Source organism: Mycetomoellerius zeteki, unplaced genomic scaffold, assembly GCF_001594055.1.
Source record: "Mycetomoellerius zeteki isolate Tzet28-1 unplaced genomic scaffold, Tzet1.0 scaffold85, whole genome shotgun sequence".
NCBI lineage: Eukaryota > Metazoa > Arthropoda > Insecta > Hymenoptera > Formicidae > Mycetomoellerius > Mycetomoellerius zeteki.
Window position 1 is genome coordinate 904,776 of NW_017257883.1, and position 18,712 is coordinate 923,487.

The 18,712-nt window shown below is 32.6% G+C and overlaps 1 protein-coding gene across 7 annotated transcripts in view; it reads left to right on the forward strand.

Moving 5' to 3' along the window:
* Window positions 1-18,712, forward strand: part of dnc (phosphodiesterase dunce) — a 212,451-nt gene that overhangs the window by 41,320 nt on the left and 152,419 nt on the right. The gene's annotated exons all lie outside the window — the stretch shown is intronic.

The window sequence follows — 18,712 nt, forward strand, 5'->3', positions numbered from 1 at the left end:
TTGAATATATAGAGCCATTTTTGTTAATAGAAATTTCTATTTCAAGCAGATCGTTAAACACAAAGCGCTTTATTCTTTAGCATATATGTAATTTATTTATGTACGAAGCAAGAGCGCTTCATAAGAAAGATATCTTTATCCCTGTAGTCCTATCAACGTTAAAAGGTCAGCGGATATAATCGTTGCTTTTGAAGGCTTATATTCTAGATGAGGAACACGTTAATAATTTCAATTTAATAAAAAATTAGGCTCATCCTGTTACTTAATCGTAATAAATTATACTGTAGTTTCAGGATTTTCGCCGTATCGGAGATACATTCATCTTTTCGATGTCTCTCTCTCTCTCCGTTGATTCATCTATATCCCCACTGCACATTATATCATCAATTACTATTAACCTAATATACAGGTACATGAAAAACGTGCGTGTGACAGCGGACTATCGATGATTAATTTCACACAATGTATTAGCTGTGCTTACGTACTTATATATTAATCAAATTTAAACGTGATAAAATATTTCATGCGCGCGTATCAAAAGGTATATTTTGTTACATTATACAGTTACATAACAAAAATACAAGACTCTAATTTGCATGATATAAAATATTTATACTTCATAATAATGTACATTTAAATATTGATAAGATGCTTCAAGCGATTAACATGAGAGATATGTATAAAATGGTCTTTAAAAACAAATTTAAAAAAATTATATAAATTAAATATTAGGTATTCGAAGTTTTATTTAATATTCAATAATGTCGATGTTTATTTTATGTGGACATGCATCAGAGCATTCAACCCTCGATGTCAGCTTTAATGGAATTTATGTGACAAGAACGCTGCCATTCGGTCTCTTCCAATTGCTGCTCACATATTGTGGTCGTTTGATTAGGGATAAAGAACTTTTGGAACTAGAATTTAATTAACTGATGGAAGTCATGGAAGCAATTACAATTAGCTTGCAATGAACAGTTTTCCTGCACTGTATTTTATTGTATAATTACTATTATAATATCAAGAGATAAAATCATGTCTCTTGATATTACAAGAAGTAATTAGGAAAGAATCTTTCCTAACTGTCCTTTAAGTTTCTCTGCTTCAATTATAAAAAATGTTAGATATTTAGTCTTATGGAGAGAATACCTGTCTTCTACTATTTTTCAATATATAGTTTATTAGCGTTGCTTGTACTCTAATTTATTTTAAAAAATGCACTAAATAATTTTTCAATCTTATACCTGGAATTTTGAACAAAAATACCTAGAAAATATTTGAGAATTCTCAAGGAAATTTTTTAAAAGATTTCAGTAAATCCTGACTAATAACGAAACATCGTTGCATCGAGAATAATATTATTCTACATAAAACTACACGCAATCACACACTCGCATCTTTACGAAATTATTAACTAAAATTAATCATTTACTCGCACTGCCTTGCAATCAGTGACTTGGTTTTCATGTTCGATAATGACCGATAAGTGATGGAGTACGAGCCATGACGACCCATTTGCACAAGATGTGATTAATCCTGCCAGTGGATCCAAATGCAAGGCGTTCTAATAGCAACAGTCAACTCGGCTTCAACAAACTCTGTCGTTGTTTGATGATCAGCTGTGTGCTTTTAGCTCGCTCTTATGGCTGACGCTTGTTACGGAAAGCGGATAGAATCTATGCGTTTTGTGTTCGGAATACTAAACAGAGTGTTACGTGTATACAAATCGCCAAAACAAATAGATTAGACATTATTCGTCGGCAGTTGTAAGTGAATTCTCAATGAAATAATCCGTAAGTACTTTACGATATTCAAAAAGTGAACTACGATAAAATTCTTATCGCTCATTGGAATTTATATAAAGATTGATCCAGATTAATATTGCTTTATAATTTCAAGCTGATTTTTTTCTTACTAATTGGAGACTCTCATTTACTTTAACTTTTTAATTTTCATTATCAAATGTTTCAATTAGAACGAACGAACTTTGAAGCAAAATTTTGTTAAATTTACTTTGCTTCCATTTTCAATTATTAAAAGTATATTTGACTGTGGCCAATATTTTTTACTTTTTAGCGTTGTTTATAAAATTTGATTATATTAGAAATAGTACACATCAGTCGAAGTTATACCGAACCGCAGTACGCAGATGCCTTTAACGATTGTCTACTGTTTCGTTCCCATATATTATCTTAACCAGCATGAACCGGAATTCTTATCACATACATGCTAATATGCATTTATTACGTGAATAATGATGAGCCAGACAATAATATTGCCACATGTTATCTGTGCGTATCATCTAGTAACATTGCTCGACACGAGACAACTTTTAATATGTCGCTCGTTGTCTTTCGACGAATAAAATGCAATTGCTGATATCTGCATGAAAAATTATTTTGTGAATCTCTATCGAGGAACGCTGTTTGCGAAGAATTATCTTAATTCTGATTGCACAACGTGATTTATTTGAGATTCTCTGACGTCTTCACTGTTCGATTTTCTGGATTAAAATGAATTATGCCAGTAAGACGCGCAGGCAAGTACGGCCAATGGTAGGAGGAAATTTCGATTAGGAAAACCCATTATATTGTCAGCCTAACTGATATATTCTTTGTCTTTTTCGGGCTCACGCGCAGCTTTCTGTCGACATGACAGGATGGAGGCGGGGAAGATCTCCGGAGGATTTATACTAATAAAAAGACGGAAATAGTATGTAAATTTTTCAACACGTGGCGAAATAATAGATAAAGTTCTTACTTAGCCATTAGTCACGCCAGAGATTGCCAAACGATGCTAATTTAAAATCTAATGGTAGCTGCAAGATGGTATTTGCATAAATGTTAACAGCTGAGCTTGTCGATCCCGTAGGCTTTTTAATTGATCGATTGTAATAGAAGTATGTTTTTTATACACAAAACATCTCAAAACTTTAATTTTAACAAAAAGTTAGTTGACGAATTTTATTTTATTTTATGAATGTTAGAGAGAAATATGACATATTATAATTTATTAAAACTGTTTCATCATCTTTTCCGTATCATTGCTAATTATTGTATTTCTCAATACAAAATTACACAAAAAAATTACGTAAAGTACAGGTGTTCTATTAACACAATGAGCAATAAGAAGACATTCCAAGATACAATAGACTACAATTAATTATTGATTAATTGTCGTCGCAACAATTGGTAAATATTTCCACGGAAAGTATGACAAGTTGTATTAATTACTAATCAATTGTTAACGTCGTTATGCATGCGATTAGTTATGTTTCTCTGCTAGCAATTCCGAACTATAATCCGTCGCGCGGAGCTTATGCTTAAAACGTGAGCTTTTGACGATTGATTGCTCTTCGTATTTGCATCGATATATCGGCGGTTATCCGATCCGTGAATTGCACATGACGCTTGTAATTGAATCCCGTGTACGATGATTCTAGCTGCCAATTATATTTCTATGATGGCTCTAATTTCAAACATATAATAAATTGTAATTGTTGCAATCGTTTCAAAACTACGGATAGGGATCCCAAGAAGAAATTTTGGTCAGACTCTGATATGGATCTGATAAGCATGCCCTGGCGCTTGATCAAGCTCTCATCAGGTGCTCTAGTAAGGTCCTGACCATAAATGTAACGTCGAGAATTAAGATTGCCTGGTTTTCCTTATCAGGATCTTATCAGGACCTGATGATTTCCTTATCAAGCCCCTTATTGTGCCTAAAAACATTATAATCCCGAAAAAAATTAATAAATCCAGTTGTAATTATTAAAATAAGTGTTATTGATTAGCATCATCATATTCTAGAATACACACGACAAAATTATAATTAAAAAAAAAACATTTTCCCCTGAACGTGGGAATTAATTTTATGGTATATTGAAACGGTCACCCATCTGAAAGTTGCACTACACATCCATTGCTTGATCTCTGCAATCGTACGGAAATTGCTACTTCGATGCATGAACACTGAATGTTAATGAATGTATAGTTGTGATATATCTGGTCAATATAATGCTGATAGAAACTTGTGTAATTTTACTGATCCAATCAATTACTATTATACTATCGAATACTAATTTTCTTAATATATGAAAATACTACAACTGAGCAAAATCAGTTAGAGAATTATTCAATCCAATAGCATCAATTTCAATAATCAAAATTATGTTCAATAGACGCGTTTTTATATGAAATAAAAGAATCTGGCAGAAACAAGTTGCTCTACCTGCGAGATATTAAACTTAACTCAAAGTTAACGACTGTTTAGGTTAGGAAATCTATCGTATATAGAACATATTCTACCGCTTCCTGATTAAGTAGGAAATTCCCGACTAGGACATACCCTACCGTTTCTTGATTAGGCCCAAATGGGAAATTCCCGGTTAGGGCATACCTTATCACTTCCTGAAGAGGGCCTGATCGTACGTCAAGCATGCCCTAATAAATTTCTGCTCGGGGACAGATAACATTAAACTTTCAAAAATTATAAAGAATAAGTTAAATAATGTCGTTACATATTTCACCGGAAAACTTAAAATCTTTTCTGCTCGTTAAATTTCCCGCTCGTTTGTAACTGTCACAGAACCTAAACTCGTTTAAGAGATATAAAAAAAGCGACTTAAGGTGTTTCTGCATCTGTTTTATCCTGACTCTTGCACTTTTTTTATTTCGATTATTTCCTCTTTTTTTTGTTGAATTTTAATATTTAAAATATATTGCGTTCTCAACACGATGTATGAAATTTTCCATAAGTATGAATAATTTAGATTTTTTTTATGATTGAAAATTGAATAATAGCTGCATTACAAATTTATATTTTTCTCTTTTTGCTCTATCATTTTTTGAAAAAGCTTTTTATTTAGCTGAGTCGTGCAAATTAAAATAATACTCAAATAAATTGACTATATTTTTGCGTGGGCGCTATGAGCCGGAAAAGGATAGAAATGACGGAAGGAAGGAACAGAGAATGTCACCGAGAAACAAATCGTGTTTTCGAGGCACGTGCGAACCGTTCTCTCAACTCGCATTTCACAGACAAAGCATTATCGTTTTATTGTTTTTATTCAAATAATCCGTACTTCAATATGGCTTTAATAAAAGAGATGATCGTAATAATATAAGATTTGTTTGGAGATCAAAATAATACGAAAATAATATGAAAATAATACGAAAAATTTATAATATTAAATATCAAAGCTGCGCTATATATAAAAAAAAGTTTAAACAAAGGGTATCCGCGACGAAAAGTATGTTTAAGCTTTCGCGAAAATATTAAAGTTATATTTAAGTCAGACATATGTAAATCTGATGCACTGTAAGTCTGCGCGTCAAAATTTAATCTGCTGTTAACTTATTGCTAACACGACTGAGCAGAATGTGGATTAGGCGTTTCGCGTAATCAAATATTGACTATGTTCTACGTTACAATGGAGGATTAATTAACATGCCGACTAAAGACAATGTTATGTTAACGACAATGAATGTCGGATGCACATGCGTTTGGTCGACTCGGGCTATACAGTCCCCTGCCATCCTTTCATCATTTTCGTGGATAAATGCGGTTCACACTATTATTATGTTCTACATACGTGTTCCAATTATATCGATTATTTCACTTAACGAGACGAATGATACGTTTGAGACGAATAATTCTGAAATTATTTGGACCAAGCGTTCGTCGTTTAGTCGCTAAATAATATTGTATTATCCAAACGTTGCCCATAATTTGTACAATCACATCGAAATTGAAATATTTTTCGCATTGTATTTAATTTATAAATATAGTGCACGAGAGAGAGATATATGTAGAAAGGAATTTTTGAATAAGCATAATTATTTTCTTTTCTGCCACAATTAGATAAAAATGAATAATTATCGCGGAACGAAACGTGCATTACATGAATTACATGAATTCATTCAAAATACATTTTGTGGTGCTTTTATTACAATTATTTCCGCTTCTAATTAACGCGAAACTCAACGAAGACTCCATTTTAGTATTAACGTGTCTTGCTTATGCCGTTAATAAATTCTGTTTGACCTCTTTTAAATATTGTTCAAATCTTAATATTATTATACTTATATTGATTTATTGGATACAGAATACTTATTATTTATTATATGAAATTTATTAAAATAAAAAGATTTGTTATTATTTATATTATTATTATTTAATTAAGTGCTCAGATTTTGTTTTAAAAAGGCTGAGAAACATTTATATGTATTTAAATAATTTTAAAAATTTGTTATCATTAAATAATTTAATTAAGTACTCATTGTCACAGATTTAGTTTTAAAAAATGTTTATATACCTAAATAATTAAAAAATTGCATTAAATTAAAGAAGGTACATCTTTACACTTTAATTAATATCTAATTAAATAAAATTATGGTATTGATATAGAAATTTGGTTATCAAAAATACTAATTTTCTCTAAAAAGTATACCATAATTTTCTGTCTAATAAATGATTTGCCTGGGAAAAAAGCGAAAAGACATACGTATTCATGTCATTCAAATGTATTTAATGCTTGCCGTTCTGCTTAACTGTATCGTGCAAAGATTTACCTGGTGATTCGATGGCGATAATCGTGATTACCATGATTTATTTTGTGACGGAAGCCTGTAGTGGCCATCATCCACTTGGTTGGCTGAGGTAAATGGACGATTTATACAGGGACGACAGCGCCGTCGGATTTTCTATTAGGAGCCGACGAGGTCAACGATACTCAACTTCCGACGTGACATACGAGCTGCTCCAATTACTTAAGTCCATCTACCTTTATTTCGTGTTTGACGCACAGGATAGGTGTTAAGCAAGAGTCATATGATATTCACATTTAATCTTCATCATTCCAGAAAATTGTTTCTCTAATAATTCTTTTTCTAATATTTTTTTACATTTAGAAGATTTTATCTGTTTATACATCACGTTCAATATACTTTCCTATGTTTTCTTAAAATAAGAAAACACTTTAGAAATAGTTACGCACGTTCTTTCTGAAGTAAGCCTTTAAGTTCTTCAAAATAATTTATGCCATTACTCGACGTCTTCTGCGTTGCATGCGTCTCTCACAAAGGTGAATAATTCGTGGAACAAACGTTGCAGCATATTTTTCTTTACACGCGGTTCGTGTGGCCTTATGACATGAATTTCAAATTCCAACCCAGAAACAGCATTATTCGGAAGTCTAACTTTTATCTTGCCTCTCTCTCACTAGATTTCCCTTTTTTCCCTTCCTTCGCACCCTGATGCTGGTCTCATTGAGAGTATACATTGTTGGCTGCACGCCAAAATTTGAAATATCATTGAAACCGATGCAGTCCCCGAAGAACTATACTTTCTTGAGTGTCTGATCCATTTTAAGTACGCTTATTTATAATACAGAAAGGAACAGCAAAACAGCTGTTTCTGAATGCACAAAACGTTTTCCACGCATGACACGTCGTTGCAAATGATTATTTGAGAAGAAGAGATCTTCTCAGAATGACATTAAAGCGACAATTACAGACACTTGTTTTTCATTTGAGACTCATTCACCCATCCAAGTTGAGTTCTTCTAAAGTTTATCGGACGTACACATATTTTTTCTGAGACCCTTTTACACTCGGGTTCTCGGTCGTTAATGAAGATCATAACAATCATTCTTTTACGTACGATTTATTATGGTACTTGAGTGCGTGATTTAAGGCAGTCCGAGTCAAATTTTCTCGATCCACTTTCCAGAGAAATCTAAGGTATGTTTAATATGCGTTTGGAGGATCGCGATTAATCGTCTTCGAGAACGTACTCGAGATTTCGTTGAAAGTATGAATGTATTGAAAATATGAATGCACTGAAAATTAGATAAAATATCGCTGAAGTTTCGGAGAAAAATGTGTCTGACGCGTGCACGGAAACGATGCATCTTGCTTCAAGCTTAGAGCGTGAGAGGTTTCTAGGCTATAAATTAGTTTATAGATTATTCTGTTTCAAAGATGCGAGTGAATTTTTCGCATTCTGAAATGAACTGAAAATTATTCTCTTTTTAACTAAATATAGATCATTTAATAATGTTGAAAATTTATGGGGCTAAAACATGCCGTTGGCATATTAAAACCAATTGAAACACATACAGCTTGTCGCTGCCAGCTGCTATAGACTGTGTCTCATCCAATTAATTAATGTGGTATAAAATATCATCACAGTTATATACATTGGATATCACTAATGTTATAGAATCAAAAGGAAAAGTTATCGCGAGAAAAGTTAGAAGAGAAAGTAAGAAAAAAGAGGGACAAATAGGGATATATAAAGTTAGAAAAGGTGTTATTAGATAACGAAAGAAAGAAGATTATTTCGTTTGAAAATTTATTATTTGCGTCATGTTCGAAGTCTCTTTATTTTTTTTTCTACAGCAGCTGCACATTTCCTGAATAAAGTTATCCTTTGAGAGGGTGGACCGTTACTTGAACGAACGAGTGGAATTACCCTCAAGAAATTTCCACCTTTTTTTCACTTTCTAGTATCAATAGCTATCGCGTGAGGATATAAGGTAATCCCATGTGATGCTTCTGCATTTATGTTTGAATTCTGTTTTATTTCTTTTTATTTTTTTCGAGCAAATTTTATTATTCTTTTTCTATTTCCATTTGTGATCGGAAAAAAATATCCGTTTCTCGCGGAAAGAAGGCTTAGGAGGGTGCTGGTTACTTGAATCTTGAGATTTTTTGCATTGTGTTCCGATGCTGAGAGAAAACTTTCTCTATATAGTTGTGATTTCTCTTACATTTCACGTACGAGTGCCTTACTGTGCAACTTGCTGCGTTTTCCTCTTTATGAGTAAATTATTTCGAAAGAAGTCGCCGTAACGAAGCAAGTTGAGACTTGTTCATTAATTCTGATGTAAAATACAAGATAGGTAGCATAGATGAAACTTTCATAATTATTTCTCCTTTATGTTATTCACATGAAACTATACCCAATATTAAAAGGTTGTAGCTAAACTAGGTAGGTGCCGATATAATTTCAAGCGTCGAAAATTAGTTGTAATTATCTCAGGCTACCTTAGACGTTAACATAATTTATGCGCAGTTATCTCATTATGAGTTAATTAAATTAGAGTCCAAGTTCTTTTAACGTTCGCGTTTTATTGCTCTAAAGTTTGTTTCGTTCGCGACAACGCCAACGTATAAATCTCCGTACTGTCTCATTATTTGTAATTAAGTTAGAAGATATTTTATGTTCAGTGAAAAACACCGGCAAAGGGTAAACGATGAGTACCCATAACTTGGAACGCAATTTTTCGCTTCGTTTCAAATTGAGCCACTTCACGACCAGTTGCTTTGCATTCAAAAACTGAAGAAGAGTCAGGGAAATTTCACGGAATGAAATCTTGATTTTTCTATTCGTCGTGATGTTATCATTAATTTAAATATTAAATTTAAATTAGTACATCGGTTTCTGGTATATCGCTAGTACTGATTTTTATGGAGATAGCAAAGTAAAAGGTTATTTTTCGGATGCTGCAGTTTTCTCTGAATCACTTGTATAAATATATCATGCAAATTGTGTAACATTTTTTATAATTACGAGAATATTTAAAACGATTTTCTATGCACATAATTTTTTAAGAGGATTTATATATTTTAATTTTTAATGGACAATGCTCGAGGACACGACGTCAATTATGAAAATAATACGTGAAACTCGACACAATGCTTGCATTTCTAGAAAAAACTGGAATGAACTTGTTTATCACGCTACGAATATAAGATATCTTATAGCGCACGTTTCTCGATACGAAATATGAGAAATAAAAGCTGGATTTATATATAAAAAAAAAGTGAAATGTATATACGCACCACTTACGCTGAAAATGGGAGATGATATCAGTAGGATCGTTTACCGATAGCATGCTGCAATTATCGAGGAGATTTTAAGCGAGTCTGTCAGATGTTATGAGTAGCAACACTCATCGGTTTAAATCAGAAGGTATTTGCCCGCACTCAGAGGTCCGTCGTTCGCTGCGATCTATTTCTGGCAAAAACGCGAGGCTCACTTATTTTATTTCGAGCGAAGCCCGAAAACGATCATGAATCACCCCGCATAGTTACTGGCGAGACCAACGTGCCGTAGGCGAATGGCTACGTTTACACCGTGCGCTTAGTCCGCGACCTATACAATAGATGTCTTTGTTTAACTTACAGGATAAACAAGGACATCTATTGTATAGGCCGTGGCCTAAATGCACGGTGTAAACGTAGCCTATGATTTCTTATATCGCGATGCGACGAGTCCAGTTCGATTGAAATTTCATTTACGTGCGCTGTGTCATACGCGATAAACAAGTTCATTCCAGTTTTTTCTAGGTATGCAAGTATTGTGTCGAGTTTCACGTACCATTTTCATAAGTGACGTCGTGTCCTCGAGCGTTGTCGGCGTTGTCAGCTTCCAGCGCCACTCGTAAGCATAATTTCACACACGCGGTATAATATAACAGTATGCGAATAGTTCTTGTGAATCCATTAAATAATCCGCAATTAACACAGATGCTGTTAAGAGCTCGTGCGTACATTATTATCAGTACAAGCTATTCGATATCGAAATCCAATTAAATATCGACTGGCAAGCGAAATAAAAAGATTAGGGTAACTCCGGCAAATACGCCGCACTGGGATTTACGCCGCAGAAGTCAGAAAAAATAGAAGGAGTGGAGATAATTTTCCCGTAACTACTCTGTTACATGCCTTTATGTTATATTAGTATTGTATTATGATTTCAGCTTCTTACTGTTAATATTAATGAATTTATTGTGAATTGAATCGATTTGTCACTATAATAAGTAACGCCATCATAAATTGTAATCTTCATAAAATGATTAATGTAGGACGTATAAAAGACTTAATGGTTATTTCGTGATACATACGTGTAGTGGAATAGTAAAGCATGTTTGTATTATTAAGCATGTTTGCATTATTTGTAAATTTTTCATGAGCCGTACGTACCCCTTTTCCCCCTATGAGTAACCATATATCCCACCCCTATGAGATACGCGGCAAAAATACAAGGTTTCAAAAAGTTTATTTTTTAATATGAAAAATAAATATTTCGGATTTCTAATATTTTTTTCATAGTAGTAGACAGTACAAAGTTTTTACTGATATAGTTCGTTTACTATAAACATAGTAAATAATACTTAATAAATTAAGTTTTTGATAGGTGCGGCGTATATACCGGAGTTACCTTAAGAATTGTTTTATTCAAAAAGTCCACCGACGCAGGATTGCGTATATTTATTATGAATTTGTCATAATAAATCAGAAGAATTAAAAATAAAGTTGCCATTTTCAACTTTGCTTAATAACAGAAACTAAAGTTGAGAGACCGGTTAATTTTCCTCTCATCGTCCGCGTACAAACTACGGGGCAAAGTTAAGGCTGAATGATCGCAGTTAACTCTAAAATCGTATATTGAATAAGTTATCTTGTTAATAATTATGAAAAGAATAAACAATATAATGTTTCTATGATTACTTGTAGAAGCTGTATTATAGAAAATGCTTTTTTATATTAACGATTATAAAGATGCATTAGAGGGAATCTATAAGAGCATTATTAATTATTAAGAATTTACTGAATTCTGCAGCTCCGGCGATAACTCTCCAGTACATTTACGAAAGAAGAATATTTTTATATACGTGATAAACACGTTGCAGAATTACGAGATAAATAATACAATGTTTTTGTTTTACAGCATTATAAAATCTTTTTACATTACTGCATTATAAAATCTTTTTATATTATATTATAACGGTGCATGTGATGTTATAAAGAGAATCGAAAAACATTATTAATTATTAAAAATTAATTAAATTATGCTGATCCGATGAAGTAGCTGTGCCAGCATATTTACGAATAGAATGGAAAAAATCTATATAAGCGATAAACGCGTTGCAGAACAATGCAAGCTTTTGTTTTCGCTTGATTTCACTCGTATCGGCTGCTCCTGATTGTACACGAAACCTTCTAACATGGTTTAGCGTGTAATTTTAGATTGAAGTTATGAGAGAGATGTGTGCAGGTTTGTTGCATAACGCAAGCGCAACGCATCGTGCGTTTAATTAGTGGAACATTGCCGCGATGCAGGTTACGAAAGCAACCGTAGTACGCTTTTATGCAATTGTCGATTTTCGCATGACACTTTGGAGCACTTTCCCCCCTTGATCTTTTACGAAGACAAACGGTTATAAACGCGATGTCGCGATTTCATCATGCATTTGTCATGCATGCGATAGCATATTTCATCCCGCAGGATTTTATGAAAAATTGAAATCATACGTGTAAATAAACATACGCAATACGAGAATTGTAACTGTTACACACTGTTGGTTCCATCGGGATATTATAAACAGATACAAATACACATTTCTCTCAGTGAAGAACCTACTAAACAATCAACATTGCAGTTTCAACTTTCAATAATACGTCGGCATTGGCGAGAATAGCCAATCGATTTTATTGAGGACGGAATTTTTATCAGTGTTAAATAGCATTTTAACGTTTGCTCTTTTGTATACAATATCTTTGCACTCATGTTTGTTTATGTTTATCGGAGCAGTATTACAATATATAAAAATATTACCATTTTGATAGAACAATAAATTCCTTCAGATTCTTCTCATTTTCTGAATAATTTTTTTATTTGATTTATATTGGTTTGTACATCGTTCTGAACTCTTTCTAAAATGGCGGAATAAAATCTTCAATCTATCCGTATATAAGAAATTTGAATTTCAACTCTCGAGCATTTCCGTTGCTATCAATATGAAACGACATTAAACATTCGTCATGCCGTTCGCAGAGAGATAGATGTTCCATTTTATAAATTATATACATGTGAAACTTCTCGTTTGTGGATTTGTATCGTAGCGAAGTTTTTAACGGCTTCGATATTTTCGAGTTGTTACTATGCATACAAGTTGAATTAATCCGCAGATCTTAGAATTCTGTTTTAACGAGCGCCACAAAAAATACACAGATGGTGTAAGTCCTTAAATTAAATTCATATCGCTAATAAATTCTTCAAGAGGACGTTTTTTTACTACAAATTGTTTTCCTACTCATGGAATATTTATGTAAAATATTCTTATAGGAGAAGGATGCACGTTATTTGAATACTTTAAAAGTAATATAGAGATTGCAGATAAAGTGGAAAATATATAATTTCTCTTATATAATTTGAAAAAGCTACTTGCAAAGAGAAAGTTTGATTTCTCGTTTCTATCTCGTCTGGTATAATATTTACGGAACGAACGTGCACTTGCATCAGTCCTAAATTTTTATTAGAGATACAATCGAGATGAAGTATCCTATGGTTTATCGCTCAACCCCGAAATGATCAAATCGCGTGTCATCATGATGAATCCAGATGAAAGGACGAATCTAGTCCGTTTGACCTAGAACCTAACATTTCCTCTAATCTGGATGCAACCAGCTGGTGTATTGCCGGAATCGATGAGACTATATAGAGCCCGGTAAACGGATCTAACCGGAAGTGGCGTGTTTCACTGGGGTCGTACCAATAAAGTGTAATGTAGCCTTGCCCTATGTCTCGCGTGGGTGGTGAAACTGTGAACGATTTCGCGCCGGTGGTCATCAACAAATCGTGACTACCCGTCGTGGAATCGCCAGGTCGGCTATTCATTTAAGCCCGGGAATAAGGTTACTGTGTCTCCAGAAATTTCTACGACCTATTAGTTCGTTGAATTTGATACGACCTATTTTCGGGATGAAACAATTACAGCTGATTGTAGTACGTGTTCTGATTATAGAAAGAGGCTGCAGCTTATATAATGATTTACTTTAAACTTTACTTTAAAGAATGTATTTCTTTTCATTGATTGTAAAATAAATGTATGTGCTATGTACCATTTGCAATTGCTTAATCCATCAATATTAATGCATTAATGCAATTACACTGTGCAACATTTTTAACCTTTTTTCATATTGTTTGGAAAACGCCAATACGATTATAATTATGTAATTAATTAATTTATTTATTGATGTTAAATAATTATAAGGTATTTTGTTACACATAATTATATATTATAATATGTACATATTCTATTACATATAATATTTGTTAATTCATAATATAAATTAACTAATCAATTAGATAATTATAATCGTAAGATTTTAGCGTTTTCCAAACAATAATTTGCATAGAATGACAGTATATGTATAGTGAATGGCATATACATTATTATAGTGTTTCGAAAAGATTTTGAAGTCAGCTATAAGAATATGTAATAAAAAATGAAAAGTTCCATTTAAAAAATTTTAGGTAACCTTGACCTGATCTTAAGGACATCTTCTCAAGGTTAATTAAGATCAACTTCTTTCTCCCTTGAAACTATAAAACTTTTGTCTGAAACATTTTTGCCTTAAATTTACAAATTTTGAGAAAATCGACTGGATAAATTAAAATGGTCCTATATTTTTTCTTTGAGTATAGATATGTGATTAATTATAATCTTTGCTAGGTTAATTAATTACACAGGCCGGTATGAATTTTGACCCAGAAACGGCAGTACCTATGTAATCCCGAAGGATTTGGGCATGCTAAGACCAAATCCATAGCCAAATTGCTCCATCACGTTAGGTTTCCGAGATATTTAATCTAAAAGTGCCAAAAAGATTTATTTCGAGCATTTTTCGATTAAAATATCTTGTAAATCTGATGCAATTTTGGTTACGGATTCGAATTTGGCATGAAAAAATCTACGAAAATCACCTATGATTATATATATACAATCAATGTACACGCCAACTTTGCACACATTCACTAAATATTGACTACATTCAATATGAATAATTATAATTATTCATATTGACCATCATTGACGTCTTATAAGTTAGCGGAACAAAGTGAGCGGAATCGATTCTAACTAACATTTTTATTTGTTGCCCATTTGTTGCTAAAAAGTTGCCAAAGAAAAAAATTTGTTGCTCTGTCGGTTTATTTAAAAAATGATGTTTTGCTAAAGGAAGATTCAGTTAGCGGAACAATACCTACAACAAAGTCAATCTACGCAGAAATAACGTAGGATTTTGTTGCTAATTTGTTGCTAATTTGTTGCTGCCGAAATATCATTTTTTTAAATACATTACATATTTTACGAGATATTTTAATCGAAAAATGCCCGAAATAGGCTTTTTTGGCACATTCGGATTAGAATATCTCGGAAACCTGACATGATGAAACAATTTTGACTATGAATTTGGTTTTAGCATGTCAAAAACCTTCAGGATTACATACTGCCATTTCTGGGTAAAAAAAAATGTTTTTTTTTGTAAGAGAGAGCCTGTGTATGTTATTAATATTCGTAACGAACATACAAGTAATCGATGAGTTTGACACTCACAATATCCAATGTAATTATGTTGATATACGAAGTGCAATATATCTTAATAGTACAAAGATAGTGCAGCGATTCCGATTTTCGAATTTTATTGCAATAACAATAAGCATATATTCCGAGAACAAATTGTATTGTGCAGATTTCCATTGCGATGATTTCGTAGAAGCTCCCTATGCATTGCAAGAGCGCGATCGATAAGGAAAATGCTAGTAAAGCCTCGCGTGCAATCCGCTACGTAATCCGCAGCGTAGATATGCTCGAATGATTTCAACGTGGGCGTCCTTAATAGTTTAAAATAAAAGATCATTTCGAAGAAATAGTGCTTTTACGATACGAAGTCTGATTGCGAAAACTCTTTTTCCATCAAAACGGCGTCGTGTTAATGTCCTTTAAAAGGTTAGATATCCGTGCTATATGTCAAACTCACAGATAAGAAAAACACTGAAATTTTGTAGAAGTTGAAACTAAAGCTAATCAAAGCTAAAGTTTTAAAATTTTAATATTAAAATGCGAGGACATAACATAAAATACTTGAGGTCTTAAAAAACAATTAAACGTTTAATGTTTAACGGATTTAGCTTATAATTCTTAAAAATATATGATTGCAATAAGGAAACGATTTTTTCCTTTTCAAAGCTGAAAAAGTTCAAGTACCTACGCGCTGAAAGTTTGATATCGATATTTTCGTCACGTACTATGAAATATTAAATGTTGAGCGGCAGTTGAGCGCGCTTTTAGACGTTAAATTAACGAAAGATGTTTTTACCTGTCGTATTTTGATATAGATGACTAGAAGTTTCGCAAATATTTGGCAAAATTTCTTGGCATCTATTTACAAACCGGCCTTTTGATAGAAACGGCAGCAGCGTGCAATATATCAGTATAACTAAAGCAAGCAATTTTTAATGCATTGTAAATTGCTGTCTCTGTAAACAAATTATGGATTGATTAATGTCGTTACGGTGTACAAATCGATGAAATGATGTAAAAAAACTTGCTATAAAGATATCACAAGCAGAACTTAAATTTGATATTCGGTAAAAAAATTGTTTTAATTAAAAGAAAAATAAATTTAATGTAATGCGATAATTTACGCGATTTTTATAATTTATTACGATTCAAAAGAAACCGAAACGTCCAAATAAGCTGGTATCGACAGTCACTGTACATTTTTAATATATATATTATGTGAATATTATTAGATTATTGCATAAATTGCGCACCAATTACCGCGCTGTGTAACGCTCTCATTATCCGTACATTATATTATTGTTTTTTTTATAATTTACTATTTTTATTATATAATAATTTATAATATTTCAGCAGTTTTGTTCATTGCGTACCATGACATCCTACACTAATCTTTAATCTTTAGCAGAAAGTTCGTTTGAGAATCGCCATCTGATTGACTTCCGGCGCGATTTAATCAGCACAGAAGTTGTTTCGAAGATTTCAAATTGCTCGTCAAACTATTATTGCTACAGTACGTGACAATCACAACAAAGATCGTCACATTCAATACCCATTCAACATTTATCAAGTTTATTGTTAAATTCGCATTCATTGATGTAACGTGATTCAATTTGCTTAATATTACTCATTATCCCAAGTAAACTGCATAATTAACACGACAAATGTATGGAATATAAATTTATTAATATTAGACTACGTTATGTAATAGTCATCTCGATTATAGCGTTATTACGTTTATGACTGGTTGAAATAATTTATGCGCGCTTCCATATGTATTAATTAATGCGATTTGCATGCCGCAACAACTGCCGACCCTTAATACCGTCAATTACTTTGTTTATGTGAGTAATGCTTGGAACGCGCACGTTATTTGCTTTTGGGACTATGCAACATGAAAATTGCTAAAAATGCCTCTACGTAGAAAATTTTTGTTTTTAAAGAAACAAGGAAATTCTTAACGTAGAAACATACGATATTTTTTACGATAAATACCGCTGAAAATAAAGATGCGAGATATTGTCTATATCTTTTCTGACTCAGAAGGTTCTCCTACTGTAATTACTGCAAGTTCTAGGTACACAAATTAGCTAGCTTTAGTGTTCAACCGTTTCTAATTTATACAGTATAACTACTGAAGCCAGGCGGGCGTTCTAGGACTAAAGCGAGATGCAATTGAATGACTCTACCGCGATGTGCCTATTGTACGTATTGTCTCTACCGATGGCCATTGTTGCGAGCTTGTATCGAATTCTTGTTCGCGCGTCAATTGCATGTTACTTGAAAGCGAAGCTTTCAAATCCAGGAAGTTATATCTTTGCGCACATCTTTGCTTTAATTCGTGAAATTCGTGGTAGACATAGTAACTCTTATGGAAGCTCTAAATGATCTTATTTCAGAGAAATGTCTCAGAAACGGAAAAAGACAGAAAGAGAGAAAAAGAGAGAGAAGGGGGGAGGGGAATGTCGATAGCAAGCGATTTAATTACAATCGGGTCACAATCGTTCCCGTTAATTGGATTTATAAAAAAATCAATGATCAACACACACACACAACACAACCCGCTTAGGCAAATCACTAAAAATTGAATCTACGTTCAATTAAAAATATTCATCATTACAATAGAAATTCAAATTAAATTTACTCAATGTTTCTTTTTGCTCTTACTTTTTTTGCACACATGTTCTACAAATATTTGTCGTCAGAAGAATAGTTCAGTTTACTCGATTAGACAAGTCGCTAAAAATTGAATCTACGCGTAAATAAAAATATTTATCATTGCAACAGAAACTCATGTTAAATTTACTCGATGCTTCTTTTTGTTCTTACTTTTTTTGCACATATGTTCTACAAATATTTGTCGTCAGAAGAATAGTTCAGTTTAAGTCATGAATCAAATTACGAAAGTACATATATATAATCACAAAATTTATTATTCATGCTGAATACAAATAAAGTTGATTTAATTTTCTCGCACTTCGTAGGAAGTTAAATTGCCGTTATAATCTTTTGGTATGTAAATATCAATTATTTTCTTTATCCGTGAAAGAATAAATAAAATATGTAAATGTTTTTGAATCTCTTGAAAGTATAAAACTACGGTATTCTCAAAATATGAAATTTACAAAACAAATAGATTCGATTATGTAATTTCGATTGAATATGCGACATAAAAATAACTGAATTTTAATTTCGATTAACTTGTTTGTGATTGAAAAAAAATACTCGCTATTGTACAAAGGCATCAATGACAAATTTACATACAGTAAATATTTTTTTAAACTGTCGATGTTCAATTTTCTTTTAGACGCTTTCATCTTTGCGATTCGGTTATCA